Source organism: Magnolia sinica, chromosome 13 (genome assembly GCF_029962835.1).
Source record: "Magnolia sinica isolate HGM2019 chromosome 13, MsV1, whole genome shotgun sequence".
Lineage (NCBI taxonomy): Eukaryota > Viridiplantae > Streptophyta > Magnoliopsida > Magnoliales > Magnoliaceae > Magnolia > Magnolia sinica.
This window is the reverse complement of record NC_080585.1, coordinates 50,365,028-50,381,603: the sequence shown is the minus strand read 5'-3', so window position 1 is coordinate 50,381,603 and position 16,576 is coordinate 50,365,028. Positions and strand designations below refer to the sequence as shown.

General features: G+C 39.7%; 1 non-coding gene across 1 annotated transcript; it reads right to left on the bottom strand.

The window, feature by feature from the left end:
* Positions 1-278: 278 nt before the first annotated feature.
* LOC131224494 (small nucleolar RNA R71) lies at positions 279-385 on the bottom strand. Its single transcript, XR_009160974.1, has one exon. It is a non-coding gene; the product is annotated as a small nucleolar RNA R71 (small nucleolar RNA).
* Between the last annotated feature and the right edge of the window lie 16,191 nt (positions 386-16,576).

Here is a 16,576-nt window from a genome sequence, read left to right as displayed (position 1 = left end):
ACATATGGATATGAAGCTAGGGGTGATCCAACTCCTTCCAAAATTTTATGGACTTGAATATGAAAGTCCATATCTACACTTGAAAGAGTTCGAAGAGGTTATATCTACGTTATATTTTCCCAATGTGTCTAAGGACACGGTCAGACTAAAACTTTCCCATTTCTTTGAAAGAGAGAGCTAAGATGTGGTTGCACTCATTACGTCCTCGATCTATTGGCACATGGAATGACATGATAAGGGATTTCATAAAGAAATTTTTTCCACATCATAAAACGAACACCCTTATAAAGTCAATCATGAACTTCGTCCAAAAGGAGGATGAAACATTCTTCCAATGTTGAGAGTGGTTCAAGGATCTTACTAGTTCATGCCCACAACATGGTTTTGAAACATGGCGCATTACACACTTTTTCTATGATGGTCTAACATCTTCCATATGCCAATTAGTCGAGACAATGTGTAATGGGGTATTTATGAATAAAAATGTCGATGATGTGTGGGACTACTTGGATAGACTTGCTGAAAATGCACAATCATGGGACATATACCCAAAATCAAGTACCACTTCTAGGCCCACTCAATTAAAGGAAAGGGGAGGATTATACCTTTTGAAAGAGGATGATGACATCAATGCTAAAGTGGCTAATCTCATAAGGAAATTCGAGGTCATGGAACTAAAGAAGGATAAAGTTAAGGAAACTGTTTGCAGTATTTGTGCTTGTAATGTTCACACAACTGAAAATTGTTCAACAATACCTGCCTTTTGAGAGGTGCTGAATGAGGAATCTGATGTCGTGAACAATTACGAAAGGCCTTTCAATGGACCTACCTCCAATACATACAATCCTAGTTGGAGAAATCATCCAAATTTTAGTTGGAGGAATGGACAAACTGCTACCCCTCGAGGTTTTTTCAATCAAATTCCAAATAAAGGGAAACCTCAAGAAGAACTGGTTTAAAATTTCACACAAACTCAAGAGCTTACTCAAGCAATACGAGAACTTACAAAATTTATACAAAAGATGGATTCATGTGTTACGGTTATAGAAAGGGGGATGCTTCCTACTCAACCTCTCCGTAATCCTAAACCGCAATATGAGATAAGTGATCCAAGCTCTTTAAATCAGATGGAGCAAGCTAAATCTATCACCACTCTTAGGAGTGGGAAGACCATTGAAAAAACTATTCCGGTTAGGGTTGAAAAGCCTAAGGACCAGGAAGAAGACAACGATGATAGATCTAGCACTGCTCTACAAGAATTGGAACCGGAACTTCAAGGCAAGCCGATTGCCCCATTCCCCCATCGGTTTATTGCGTCAAAATCTCTCTTTAACTCTCAGGACATTCTAGAGGTGTTGTAACAAGTGAAGGTCAATATTCTTTTACTGAATGTGGTTAAACAAATACCTTCATATGCCAAATTTCTGAAAGACTTGTGTACGACCAAGAGACAGTAAAATATTCAAAAGAAAATATTTTTAACTGAAAAAGTGAGTATCATCCTAAAGCAAGATGTGCCATGAAAATACAAAGATCTCGGTAGCCCAACCATACCTTATGTAATTGGGAACTACCAAATCGAGCACGCACTTCTTGACTTAGGAGCGAGCGTAAATCTGATTCCTTACTCGGTCTACAAACTATTAAGTTTAGGTGAATTAAAACCCACCCTAACCACATTATAACTTGTTGATCGCTCAGTTCGTGTACTAAGAGGGGCAATTGAGGATGTGTTGGTCCAGGTTGACAGATTCTACTACCCGGTAGATTTTATCATCCTGGATACGTAACCCATCAGTAACATAAGCACTCAAATTCATGTGATTCTTAGTCGCCCATTCCTCACCACTTTAAACGCAATCACTAATTACAGGAATGGAGTCATGAGTATGCCTTTTAGGAATATGACATTGGAGTTGAATATCTTTTTCAACACAGGTAAACAGTTAGAGGATGATGATGATTTCCACAACATTAACATGATTGACTCTTTCATGGAAGATAGAATACTTTTGACCTTATCCTCTAACCCTCTAGAGACATGCCTGACCCACTCCCATGATTTTGATGATGATATGATTAGGGAGATGGGGACCATGCTGAATACTGTGCCGGTACTTGAAGTTAACCGATGGAGAACACAATTCGAAGAGTTGCCCCAAACTGATATAGTGCCTCTACCATCTAACCTTAAGGCACCGAAGCTTGACCTAAAACCTTTGCCCTTTGATTTGAAATATGTCTATTTAGGTCAAGGTGAGACATACCCAGTAGTGATTTCTTCCCACCTTGAGCAAGAACAGGAGAGTATGCTAATCTCTACTCTCATTGAGCACAAAGGAGCCCTTGGATGGTCGATTGCAGACCTCAAGGGAATTGACCCTTTGATTTGTACTCATTGCATTCATCTAGAGGATAATGCGAAGACCTCATGACAACCACAACATAGATTAAATCCAAACATGAAGGAAGTGATTAAGGCTGAGGTTCTTAAACTATTGGATGTGGTATTATATACCCTATATCTGATAGTCAATGGGTGAGTCCAACTCATGTGGTTCCTAAGAAGTCCGGAATCACCATCATAACCAATGCCAACAATGAACTCGTGCCAACTAGGATCTGTACTGGTTAGATAAGGTGCATTGACTATAGGAAGTTGAATACCGACACAAGGAAGGACCACTTTCCTTTACCCTTTATCGATTAAATTTTGAAAAGGCTAGCTAGTTACTCTTATTATTGCTTCCTCGATGGTTATTTGGGCTACAATCAGATCGAGATTGCCCTTGAAGATCAAGAAAAGACCACATTGACATGTCCTTATGACATCTTTGCTTGCTCAAGGATGTCATTCAGGCTATGTACTGCCCCCTCCACTTTTCAGTGATGCATGTTGAGTATTTTTTCTAACATGGTGGGGCAATATTTAGAGGTCTTCATGGATGACTTCTCGGTCTTTGGTCTGTCCTTCAGCGAATATTTGGAAATTTTGAAAAATGTGCTGAAGCGATGCGAGGAAAAGAACTTGGTACTGAATTGGAAAAAGTGTCATTTCATGGTTCGTAAGGGAATTGTCATTGGACACATCATCTCGTCCAAGGGAATTGAGGTAGATAAGGTTAAAATTGATCTTATCTCTAGCCTACCTCCACCCCAGAACATACGCGACGTGAGATCCTTCCTAGGACACGCCTGGTTTTACAAAAGATTCATAAAGGACTTTAGTCACCTCTTTCATCCTCTATGTAATCTACTTCAAAATGATGCATGATACGAGTGGACTGAGCAATGACAGGAAGCTTTTACTAAGCTTAAGGGCATGTTAACCACTGCACCTATCATGCAGCCACCCAACTAGAGCATTCCTTTAAACTTATGTGCGATGCGTCTGACTATGCTCTTGGCGCGGTTTTAGGCCAGATAAAAGAAAAGAAACCCTACGCTATTCATAACAAAAGTAGAACTCTAAATCCTACCCAAATGAATTACTCGACTACGGAAAAGGAACTCTTAGCCATAGTTTTGAAATAGTGGTACCGCTTTAGTTGAAGTGGGAATACGCCAATATGTCCTAGAGGGGGGTGAATAGGACTTTTTAATAATTTTATGCCAATTTAAAATCCTATCACACTAATCCTAACAATAAGCATAGATTAAGATTACTCAAAAGTAACTCTACTGGCTTCTAAGCCCGGTAAAGGATCTAATCACAAACTCTTTTAGAGATGAATAATATGCAAACTAGTTTATGATGAATATGATTGTGTGTGTGTGTGCATGAGGTGTGATCTTGGATAATCAAATATGAAAATATAGAAGGAAATCACACAAGTAAGTAAATATCAATATCAAACACAGTCATTTTTATAGTGGTTCGACTACTTGTCTACTCCACTCCCTATAACTGCACTCAACCCTTGAGTGTACCGGATTTCACTGAGGTTTCACAGTGGTTCACCTCAAACCTAAGGTTTTAAATTAGATTCACCTTCAACCTTTACAACCTACACCTAAGCTGACTGTTTATGCTCCCTAAGCAAGGGTTAACACATAGCACCCAGTTTTAGGCACACTGGCTAAGGATCCACAAAAGGAACCTCACTGTTTATGCTCTCACGAGCAACGTTCAACATAATGCACCCACTTTTAGGCACACTAGCGAAGGATCTTCCATAAGACCCTAACTGTTTATGCTCTCCACAGAGAAAGTGTCAACACAATGCACCCACCACGTACACTCCCACCAAAGGCCTCCTAAAGGACTTGCAAAGGGTGAGAAACACCTTAGACCCAATCCTACAAAGGAATGATCACAAGGGTCCTCTGGACTCTGATAACTTACAGATAAGCATATGAGTCCCTTTGAGCTCGTTGTAGAAGATCTCCTCCTTTGTTGATGAAGAGTCTTCTGCTTCCTTGATTCACAACTCAGAAGATGTACCAATACACAGCGATGGGTTGGGTCAAGGTTATGATGAAATCCTACTCTCAAGATATTTTCCTATAAAGGAGATAAGGTGATTTCAATCATCTATGCATTCAAGGCATCCCAACTTAATGATTTTCCATTAAGATGGTAGCTGGAGGATCCTTGAATGCGAAAATTCATTCCCCAATCCACTCTATTAAATATCAATGATGAGAGTAGATTGGAGGATGAACTCCTTTAAGAGAAAGGGCTTTGGGTATATGATCTAAGGTAAAACACTCAAAAACACTCTCTTCTTTCTCTATCAGCACTAATACACAAGTCCTCTTTATATAGGCAAAAGGTTCCAACGGATATAAAACGGTCATGTTTAGGACAGAGTTTGATATCATTGAGCAGGGTCGATATCATCGAGCATATACTCTCGATATCATCGACGGTCCACTCAATGACACAAACTCAAATGTTATACGCTTTTGAAACCTATTGCCAGTTATCAAGGGAATCGAAACACATGTCGATGTCATCAGATTTCGAACTCCAATTTCATCGATGCGAGTTTCGATTCCTTGACATTTGAAAATGAGAGAGACTTGTTATGAAATATTTTAGGTTTACAAGAATGATCAAGGGACCTTCGAGATCATCAGAATTTGAATGTCGATGATATCGATAACTGTGTCGAGGCATCGATAAATCCAAGGGATTTTCGTTTTAGCTTGCTAGACAGTTTCTGTCCCTATTCGATGCCATCGAAACCGTACCAATATCATCGATATTTTAATATTGATTCTATCGAGTGACCCTCAACCATAGATAAACATTCCTGAAATATTTTACTGGAAAACTTCATGTCCGTGACCGATATCATCGAGAGCTTTCCGATATCATCGAGATTTAAACTTCGATGGTATCGAGGGGGCTTCGATATATCGATGCACATATGATATTCTTAAGTGAAAACAGGGGCACCAGAGATCTGCCTGTCGATATTATCGAGTCACCTTCGATGGACTCGAGATTCAAATATCATAATATGTGGTTGTTGGACACTTTTGTCCTCATTTTGATGGAATCGATTTGTCATTGAGGACATCGACAACGCAGGTCGATCATATCGAGCGATGTATCGATAAAATCGACAAAGCAAGAAAACTTAGAGATTTTCTGTTTTTGAAAAAAATTTCTTTACTTAAAAACCCTATGATGTTCTAATTTATTTTAAGGGTTTTATTTACCTGGTGTTTTGGGATATGGGATGTGAGGCTTAGATTTACCTATGACGAGCTTGCACACATTCGGTTGAGGCGGATGCTTTGAATTGATCTTCCTATGAGGTTCTGCAGTCTAGCTGACTCAACACTCACGCTAATTGACAAACTAGGGCACTTTCAATCTCCCCCTTTGTCAATTATGTGACAAAATACCAAAACACCCTAGACCATATTCTATACTGACATCCTAAATTATGTGCACATACACTTTACACAATTTTACAATTTAATCTAGTGGGCACACTCATAATCATTCTCAGAAGGATTCAGAAGCTGCTGCTCCCCCCTTTCTACAAAACTCCCCTTATCTTGGTGCAGCTGCTCCCCTAACATAGATAACACCATAGACAAGCAAATACACATTTCCTGTTCGGGTGTTTAAATTGTTCTCCTCCTTTTTGTCAGTCATTGACAAAGATTGCATTATAGTAGATATAGACTGAAGTTTGAAGACATGTGAACATCATTCAGTAAGCATACATAGAGTAAAGATAGATGGATAATAATTAATCCAGTGATCTAAAACATCTCATATGTGAATCCTATGTATGCAAGGAATATCAAGTAAGGTAGTGAGAAAGAAGCAAAAACATTAAATGCATCACATACCATTCGGAAGAATCATCAGATAAAAGCATGTCAATAAAGATGTGATCATAAAAATTTGCCTTGGCCCACAAAAATACTGCCCAAGGTTGGCAGATGTAAATCATTAAAATAAATCACATGCATTCAGAGACTAGATAAACCAGGGGATCTGTAAGGCATAAGTATGGCAATAAATATGTGAATTATATCGGCCATATGCAAAAATATTCAAAAAATAAACTGCCCAAGATTGACAGTAGATAAACATTTATCCCAACCAACTTAACAAGCCCATTCATGGGCACCCAAAAATAACCATCAGTATTTAGCCCAATCATGGGCATATACAATCACAAAAAAAAACCAGACTGTGCAGATTAGTGAGTTATCTCATACACCCATAAGAGCGTAGAATGAGGTGTATGTGATATCATTTAAAGACCAGCACTATGGAGCAGAGTAGGATGGCCCCGTGTCATCTCGATGGTAAGTCATCAGATCAACCAATTGTTGTATAGTCTACTGCACTTTGTGGACCAGTTATTCCAAGACGGTAAGATGCTCATTCATTGATTCCCTGAACTGGGAGACATCCCGCTGAATCGCTCCAATCCGATCCTGATGGAGCTTAAATCATTTAGCATGCCTGGGAGTTGATCACGACGGTGCTTGATGGGGTCTAGGAGCTTCATCTTCAGCCGCCTCATTCCCTTCCATGGGATCATCACCTGCCCCACTTTCCCTCTCTACTTGAATGCCTTCCTCAGGTGGATCCTCAGGATATTTATGAAACTTCAAATCCATCCTTCGAATGTTACTTTTGTTGAAGATTTGGAGAGGAAGTACAGGATCACTTGTAGTTGGGAAGGTTATGGCATTGCATATTGTGTGTATGATCAAGGGATATGGTAAGTGAACATCCCTAACCGTATGAAAAGCATAAACCAACTGATGCACGATGAGGGTGGGCAGACAAATCTTGATCCCAGAGGTGACCGAATAAATAATCGTAGTCATGAAGCCCGTGAGGTCTGCCTTGTTGGAACCCCTAGAGTAGATGTTTGAAGCAAGGATACCATGCAAGAGCCGATAGCATGGTTCCATGAATCTAGCTTTTAAAGCATTCCCTTGGTGCCACTGGACGTCACAATCATGACAGAGGAATTTGGTGACCTTGGACCAAACCGCAATATTTTCCATGTCCATATCTAGGAGTCCTACAGGAGATAAGGTAAGATTGAATATCCCTGCGACAAACTCAAGAGTGATCAGCACATCTCACAATCGACGGTTACGGTGATGGATGGTGGTTTAAATATTGGGGAATGACAGGCGGGGAAAAAATTATAGGTCCGTTCAAGGTGATATGGTCCCCCAAAATTGAGAACTGGTAACCAATCTATGGCAGCAAATAGTGGTTCCAGATTATATGGAATCAGACAACTTCTGTCAACTTTTCTCTCAGGAATAACCTTTCTCCTAGTGAACTTAGCCAAGACCGGATTAACCCTCACCGGTGGAGGTGATTGGGCCTCAGACTGGGACCCATTCTGTCTCGTGCGTTCCCTTATGGGGGTCCTTCGTTTTGGGGCCCTTGCCCTTTCTTTTGGAGTTAGCACTTTTTGCCTGGCGGATCTCGAAGTCTCACCCGGTCTAGATGTTGTTCCATTGTCTTTTCACATTTGGACAAAAAGAAGATTCTAAGAATTTTGGGAAAGTGGACAAGGCCCGATTGAAAATGAAAGACCCAAAAAGGAGATGGAATCTCAATGTATTAAAGGGTATTACCGAATTTGTGGAGTGTTTGGGGCTGTCCTATGAGGCACCAAGCAGTCCGATTGATAGGAGAGAGTAGGGAAGAAGAAAGGAAAAACTTGAGACAAGAAATCCCTTTTTCGCGCTTCACCGCCTTATATTGGGCGACATTTGTCAATATCATCAATCCTCATCTCGATGATATCGAGTGACCTTGATCGATTTCATCGATCCTGTCTTCGTTATCATTCTTGATCACACGATTTTTCTTATTCGAAGGAGGCGTCGATGATATCGACCCTTGATCGATTAATCGAGAGTGGCTTGTCAGGAGACATATTGACTCTGAATATTTTTCATTCTTCCACAGTTTGACAGACATCAAGGTATAGGAGAGTTTTATCCTTAAATTTATGATATACACACCAAAATTTTGTACAACTCAAAATTATAAACATCACAATGTTTATGAAAAAAAAAATCAGATGTAACGTTTTGAAGCTCAGCAAAAATTCCATCATTTTAGTACATATCCAGATCTTGATGCATGATCTGAACTAGTTCTTCCTTACCCATTTTATGGCAGAGTTTTTAACTATGATGGATTTAGTGTTCAGTTTATCCATTTGATTAAACGACTCTTTCATTTTGTTAGTCATTTTGGGTGGTGGTGGAAGTGCATTTCTTCTATCCATAATCCTAAGTGGGCTCTTGAAATTCTGCATTTCTCTAGTTGGTTTGACTTTATCAATACGATTCTGACCAAAGTTATGTTAAGTCCTCTTAGGTGTCATGCATTCGAACTTATAATGACCCAAATCACCACACAAATGACACACTGGAATAGTTTTAGTTTTACTTCCTGAAGCAACAGATCTTTCAGTTATTGGTGCTGTATTTCCATATTTTGACTTAAAATTTTCATATCCTAAACCACTCTTGTCTTTTCCAGGTCTTCCTATACCCAATATTTTTTCTAGCTTTTCACTACTCTGGGAAAACTTATAGTTTATCTTGGCTATTTTTCTGGATTCATCTAGATCAAACAGGAGTGTGTGATTTTCTTTTTGAAGAAGCATATTCTTATCTTTTAGTAGCTCAACCTGTTTGTTCAATTTATCAGATTCAGATTTTAAGAAAATATTCTCGTTTTCTAACCTATCATTATCTAACTGATATTGTTGTAGATTAATTATTAGTTGTGTGTTGATTTCCAGTGTTTTCTCTAAATCTTTCTACAGCAACTTACTTTTACTTTCCATTATTCCAAGTCTTTTAAGGATATTTATGCTATGAATGTAGAGTTGATTATAATAATCTTGCAGTTTATCCTTTTCTTCTTCTTCTTTTTTGGATTCCTCATTGTCTAATGGAAATGATTCAGTGGCTTGTTGTGCTTCCTTCTTTTCAGATTTCGTGGGAATGATTGGAGCAGTGAAGACCACAAGAATTTTTAAGGATTTCTGGTCTCCATCGCTTTCTGAGTCACTATATTCTGAGTTTGACTCCTCCGTATCATCCCACGTGGCAACTATTGCTTTACCCTTTGTTTTTCTGTTTGGGCATTTAGTAAATAGGTGTCCATACTTCTGACAGGCATAGCAGTGTGGTTCTTTAGTTTTTCTACCAAATTTGCCTGCAGAAGGTTTGTTGTCCACCTTTCCACCTTTGGAGGGATGGACACGATTCTTCTGAAAGAACTTCCTGAATCATTATGCCAGCAAAGCCACTTCCTCATCTTCATCATCTTTTTCACTTCCACTGTCCCCATTTGTTGTTTTCTTTAAAGGTTTTAGAACAGTAGTTTTGGATTTTTGGGTTTGTTTGAAGTGTAGTTCAAAAGTTTATAGGGAACCTACCAGTTCTTCTACTTTCATTTCGTCTATGTTCCTACACTCTTCAATAGTTGTAACTTTGGGATTAAACCATTTCGTCAGTGATCTCAGTATTTTCCTATAGATTTTAAGAACCGGAACTTTTTCTCCCAATACACCCACGGAGTTACAAATGATATTCAACTTTGTGAAGAACTCCATGAAAGTCTCATCCTCTTCCATTCTGAGATTTTTAAACTTTGAAGTTAGCAGTTGTAGTTTGGACCTCTTCACAGTGCTTGTGCCTTCATGGGTTGTTTCCAATAGATCCCAAGCTTCTTTGGATGTCCTACACATATTTGATTGAAGATGTCTTGAGACACGACACAGTAGATGGCGTTCATAGCTTTTCCTTCAGCAGTGTGTTTTTCTTTATCGAACGTCGTCCACTTTTCTTTGAGTTTGGGTTTTGTGATGGTTGTGCCACTATCAAGTACAATTTGTTCAGATGGTGGCACATATCCACTTTCAACTATATTCCAAACATCATGATCCAAAGATCTTAGAAAGTAGTGCATCCTAGCCTTCCAGTATACATAATTTGAGCCATCAAATATTGGAGGCCTAGTGACTGATGAGCCCTCTCCCTTGGCCATATTCCCAACTTCAATCAAGATCACTCTCTAGGCGGTGAAGCCATTAAAGAGAGACCCTCTTTGATACCAATTGAAATGGCGGTGAAGACCGCTTTAGTTGAAGTGGAAATATGCCAATATGTCGTAGAGGGGGGTGAATAAGACTTTTTAATAATTTTATGCCAATTTAAAATCCTATCACACTAATCCTAACAACAAGCATAGATTAGGATTACTCAAAGTAACTCTACTAGCTTCCAAGCCCGGTAGAGCATCCAATCACAAACTTTTTTAAAGATGAATAATATGCAAACTAGTTTATAATGAATATGACTGTGTGTGTGTGTATGAGGTGTGATCTTGGATAATCAGATATGAAAATATAGAAGTAAATCACACAAGAAAATAAATATCAATCTCAAACACAGTCATTTTTATAGTGGTTCGACTACTTGTCTACTCCACTCCCGGTAACCGCACTCAACCCTTGAGTGTACCAGATTTCACTAAGGAGGTTTCACAATGGTTCACCTCAAACCTAAGGTTTTAAATTAGGTTCACCTTCAACCTTTACAACCTACACCTAGGCTAACTGTTTATGCTCCCTAAGCAAGGGTCAACACATAGCACCCAATTTTAGGCACACTGGCCAAGGATTCACACAAGGAACCTCACTGTTTATGCTCTCACGAGCAAGGGTCAACACAACGCACCCACTTTTAGGCACACTAGCCAAGGATCTTCCATAAGACCCTAACTATTTATGCTCTCAACAGAGCAAGAGTCAACACAATGCACCCACCACGTACACTCCCGCTGGAGGCCTCTTAGAGGACTTACAAAGGGTGAGAAACACCTTAGACCTAATCCTACAAAGGAATGATCACAAGGGTCCTCTGGACTCTGATAACTTACAGATAAGCAGATGAGTCCCTTTTAGCTCGTTGTAGAAGATCTCCTCCTTTGTTGATGAAGAGTTTTCTGCCTCCTTGATCTGCAACTCAGAAGATGTACCAATACACGATAATGGGTTGGATCAAGGTTATGATAGAATCTTACTCTCAAGATATTTTCCTATAAAGGAGATAGAGTGATTCCAATCATCTATGCATTTAAGGCATCCCAGCTTAATGATTTGCCATTAAGATGGTAGCTGGAGGATCCTTGAATGTAAAAGTTCATTCCCCAATCCACTCTATTGAATATCAATGATGAGGGTGGATTGGAGGATGAACTCTCATGAGAGAAAGGGCTTTGGATATATGATCTAAGGTAAAACACTCAAAAGCACTCTCTTCTTTCTCTACCAGCAATAATAGACAAGTCCTCCTTATATAGGCGAAAGGTTTCAATGAATATAAAATGGTCACATTTATGACAGAGTTCGATATCATCGATCAGGGTCGATATCATCGATCGTATACTCTCGATAGCATCGACGGTCCGCTCGATGACACAAACTCAAATGTCATACGCTTTTGAAACCTATTGCCAGTTGGTCGAGGGAATCGAAACACGTGTCGATGTCATCAGATTTTGAACTCCGATTTCATCGATGTGAGTTTCGATTCCTGGACATTTGAAAATGAGATAGACTTGTTATGAAATATTTCAGGTTTATAAGAATGATCGAGGGACCTTCGAGATCATCGAAATTTGAATGTCGATGATATCGATAACTGTGTCAAGGCATCGATAAATCTAAGGGATTTTCGTTTAAGCTTCCTGGACAGTTTCTGTCCCTGTTCGATGCCATCGAAATCATACTGATATCATCGATATTTGAATATCGATTCTATCGAGTGACCCTCAATCATATATAAATAATCCTAAAATCTTTTGCTGGAAAACTTCGTACCCATGACCGATATCATCGAGAGCCTTCCGATATCATCGAGATTTGAACTTCGATGGTATCGAGGGGGCTTCGATATATCGATGCGTATATGATATTCTTAAGTGAAAACAAGGGCACCAGTGATCTGCCTGTCGATATTTTTGAGTCACCTTCGATGGACTCGAGATTCAAATATCGATGATATCGATAGGTATATCGATACATTGATAAATTCGTCCAGAGATATATGTGGTTTCTGGACACTTTTGTCCTTATTCCGATAGAATCGATTTGTCATCGAGGACATTGACAACGCAGGTCGATCATATCGAGTGATGTATCGATAAAATCGACAAAGCAAGAAAACTTAGAGATTTTCTGTTTTTGAAAAAGTTTTCTTAACTTAAAAATCCTATGATGTTCTAATTTGTTTAAAGAGTTTTATTTAATTGGTATTTTAGGATATGGGATGTGATGCTTAGATTTACCTGTGGCGAGCTTGCACACATCCGGTTGAGGTAGATGCTTTGAATTAATCTTCCTATGAGGCTCTGCAGCATAGCTGACTCAACACTCACGCTAATTGACAAACCAGGGCACTTTCAAGTTTCGCTTTGGATAAATTTAGGTCCTACTTGATTGGATCCAAGATCGTCATTTACACAGATCATGCAGGGCTCAAGTATCTTTGTAACGTCTTGAAAAAATCCGTACAAGGACTCGAGTACCACTTCAGGCAGAAATTACCCAGGACCAAATCCTTTAGAAATTAGGTTAATATTAGTAAGTGCTAAACTAGAGTGCTAATGAAATTAGCACTAATCACTTTAAATATGATTTGCAAGACCTAAAATGTGCAGAATCATTGACGCTACATTACCCTAAAATCTAGAATCCATCTCAAAACCCAGTTGCTCTCGGGAGCACATCAAAACTCCGTATCGGACCGGGACCGCACGTCAAAGGTCCGATTACCCCAAAACTATATGGATATGACTACATTACTAGACTTGACAACTCCCTCAGAAATCAAGTCTTAACTGTGTCTAGAAATGCATAACTTGAGCCTAGAGCGAAGAGTGTGAGAAATGTGAAAATATTTAGAAATAAAATCTGAATTTAAGTAATCTGAGTCTTGTCCCTTGCGGGTCAAATATAAGGATTCAAACCATCAGAATCTGACCCAAATACACCATCGGATCAGGAGAAATGTCCCACACATGTCGATGTACTTGTGACCCTGATCGAGTGACCGTGACCGTTGAACTGAAACTGGTCCGCCACGGCTGATCTGTAAATCCGATTGGGACGAAAACTCAGCCTGACCTAGATCCATGGTCAGGGAGCTGAAGTCCAACTGCACAAGGAAAATGGGCCACCAGAAGTGCTCTGTTGGACCGGAACAGTCCGTATTTGGATATAACCTAAGTATACCTTGGCCCTGGGGCCATTCCCATCTAACCTGGGCCTATATAAGGACCTTAAACACCCTCTCTTATATGTCATACGAATTTTGCAAACCCTAAGGGAAAGAAGAGAGAAAAGAGAAGAAGAAAGTGATTAAAAGAGAGAGTGAGAGTGAGAGATAGAGGTTGGGATCTTTCCCTGACGCTCCACGTGCTTAACCACCACTCCTGTGTCACTATACGAGTGATACCAATCCCGTTCTTAGGTAAGAGAACCTAACCCTAATTTGTTTTAGGGTTTCTAATAGTGTAAGTTATGAAATAGCTAACCTAATTTATGTTATAGGTTGCCAATCTGCCGTAGACAAAGACCTAGCTTTAAAACTGAGTTCGTTACAAGTCTACCGGTGAAAGGTGCAGACTATAAACATATAGGTTATGGTTTTTAAGGCTTTGAATGTCGGTTAATAGTTATTATTGATGTGGGTATAATTTTACATGCCAAATGCGATGTTTGTATCGTGTTTTTGATATATATGAACTATATTGAGTTTAGTGTATTCCATGTATATGTAGAAAGTATCGTATACGTATGAAATTTGAACATGTGTTTGCCATGATTAATTGTCGTATGTTTATACTAGTTGTATGTGTAACAACTCCTTGGCGAAAGGATTTGCCCTAATGCGTGCTATCACTAACATACGTCATATATGTTGGAATGTGTAGTCTAAGTGTTTGTAGAAATGTTTGAATGAATAAGTGTGTAATATATTGTACTTTATATGGGCGTTGAGAAGAGATTCTCAACTACCTTAACGATGTGTACAATTTCCTCCATGTAACTTATCTTCTTTGTCTGTTTTACTTAGACACTGCTTATGTGTGAATTCATGTTTAAGTTAAAACCATCAAGTGCTCACATGCTTGTATGATTGGAATTGTTGATCCATTACTGTTCTGATTAGCTTATATGATTATCTGTTATAATTGAATGTGTTTGGGACTACGGGATAGTCCAAGCAATCGGTAACAGGCTTGGAATAGGTGGCTGAGGTTGTTTCGCCACATAGGACGTGATTGATGAATCCAAGCCGTACTTGGGATGTCGGCAGTGGTTAGGCCAGACGGAGTGCTTACGCACTTCATGTCGATCGACTCAACGTGCGCTCGTACTAATCGAGCTTGTCAAATGACCCGATTGGCCTGATATATGTTCACCATGTTTGGACGCTACTGCTTGAACTTAAGATACCAAACTCACCAGTGAAAACCCCTTTAAAACCTTGGTACCTCGATCCGCTAAGACTCATGAGCTGGGCATGGTAGTATGGGACACCGCGGTCGAGCTGTCGGCCTACGCTGGGATGACAAGCCTCCCCTTAGTGATTAGTGAGCAATCCAGACTCATGATCCGAATACGTTGGTATGGAACACTGTATTCGAGCTGTTAGCCTACACTGAAAAGGTGACGAGCCCTTTGTAGTGACCTCGAGCGTACGTTAAGACTGCGTAGAGGCGACGAGCCCTTACGTAGCAACAAGAATACACTAGGCTTGTACTGATAAGGTAACGAGCCCTTTGTAGCGACCTAGAACCATATCATCGTATGAGATTTACTAGGACTAACGACCCTACAATAGATCATTGTTTGGGAATTGATATAAGGGAGGTACCTTAGCTTTCCAATCCTGCTGTATGAAAAGGGACTAATAATAACTCGGTAATCACGCTCATTTCATCGCACTGCATGTGCCCTGAGTTGAAGAGCATAGAGGGAAGAAAGCATGCCGCGACCGTAAGATGGTGTTGCGCGAGGGAGTGTAGGCGAGGGCATGCATCATGCTTACATTTCATCCTTGTATTAATAATAGTATTTAGGAATGTCTGATATGTCTGCTTTATCATTACTGCTTGATTGAATTGAGAACATGTTAACCTTTGCTTTATGGTTCCACTGAGTTGATCACTCACTGTTCTGGGATGGTGTTCTGAACATCCACCAGACTCTGTCTTAGTTGCAGATGACGATGCGACTCAAGAGGCGGAGCCCGATTATTATGACGATCAGGATGAGTTCTCATATATGCAATTCTCCAGTGATTTCACTTAGGCCACCCGAATCGATGGGGCTACAGGGTTTATTTTTGTAGTTGAACTATTTTGAACTATTACATATATATGATGAATCAGTGATGTATTCATACTCTGGAGACCGATCGTGATCTTTTTGGTTCATACACGTCTATATACATTTTCCAGTCTTCCACTTGCGATATATGAATTGATCTAGAGTATGAATTACTATTTTGGTATAATCCCACTCATGATTAATGTTGTAACACAGACAACATTTAATCATCATTAAATATGTTGCATAAGTGATGCGTTGGAACTCGGGAGTTGGACTTTTACTTGACACCCGATTTTTAGGGCGTTACAAGTTGGTTTTAGAGAATGATTTAGATTAAACCGGACCTGGGTTAGGGTCACACGATGTATGCTGATGTTTTTTGACATAGTTGGGTGCAAGAGAAATCTAGAAACAAGCTTAGGATTCCTTGATTTTGCCAATTGGCAAAGTTTACTGAAATCGATCATTTTGCTCAGGTCTGTACCCATCCGTGATCGCATGAGTTGATCCCGAATCACCCCTAGACCATTAATTGACGGGTTTCGATCATGTTTTATTTTGTCCCAGCCGTTTAAAATCGGTAAACATGAATATACGTCAGAATTTATTCTAAATGACCCGAAACAAGTCAAAACGGAGTGGGGGGCCAAACGAGACACTTCCAGGGGGACCCAGGGTGGGACCCACACCTTTTTAGGACC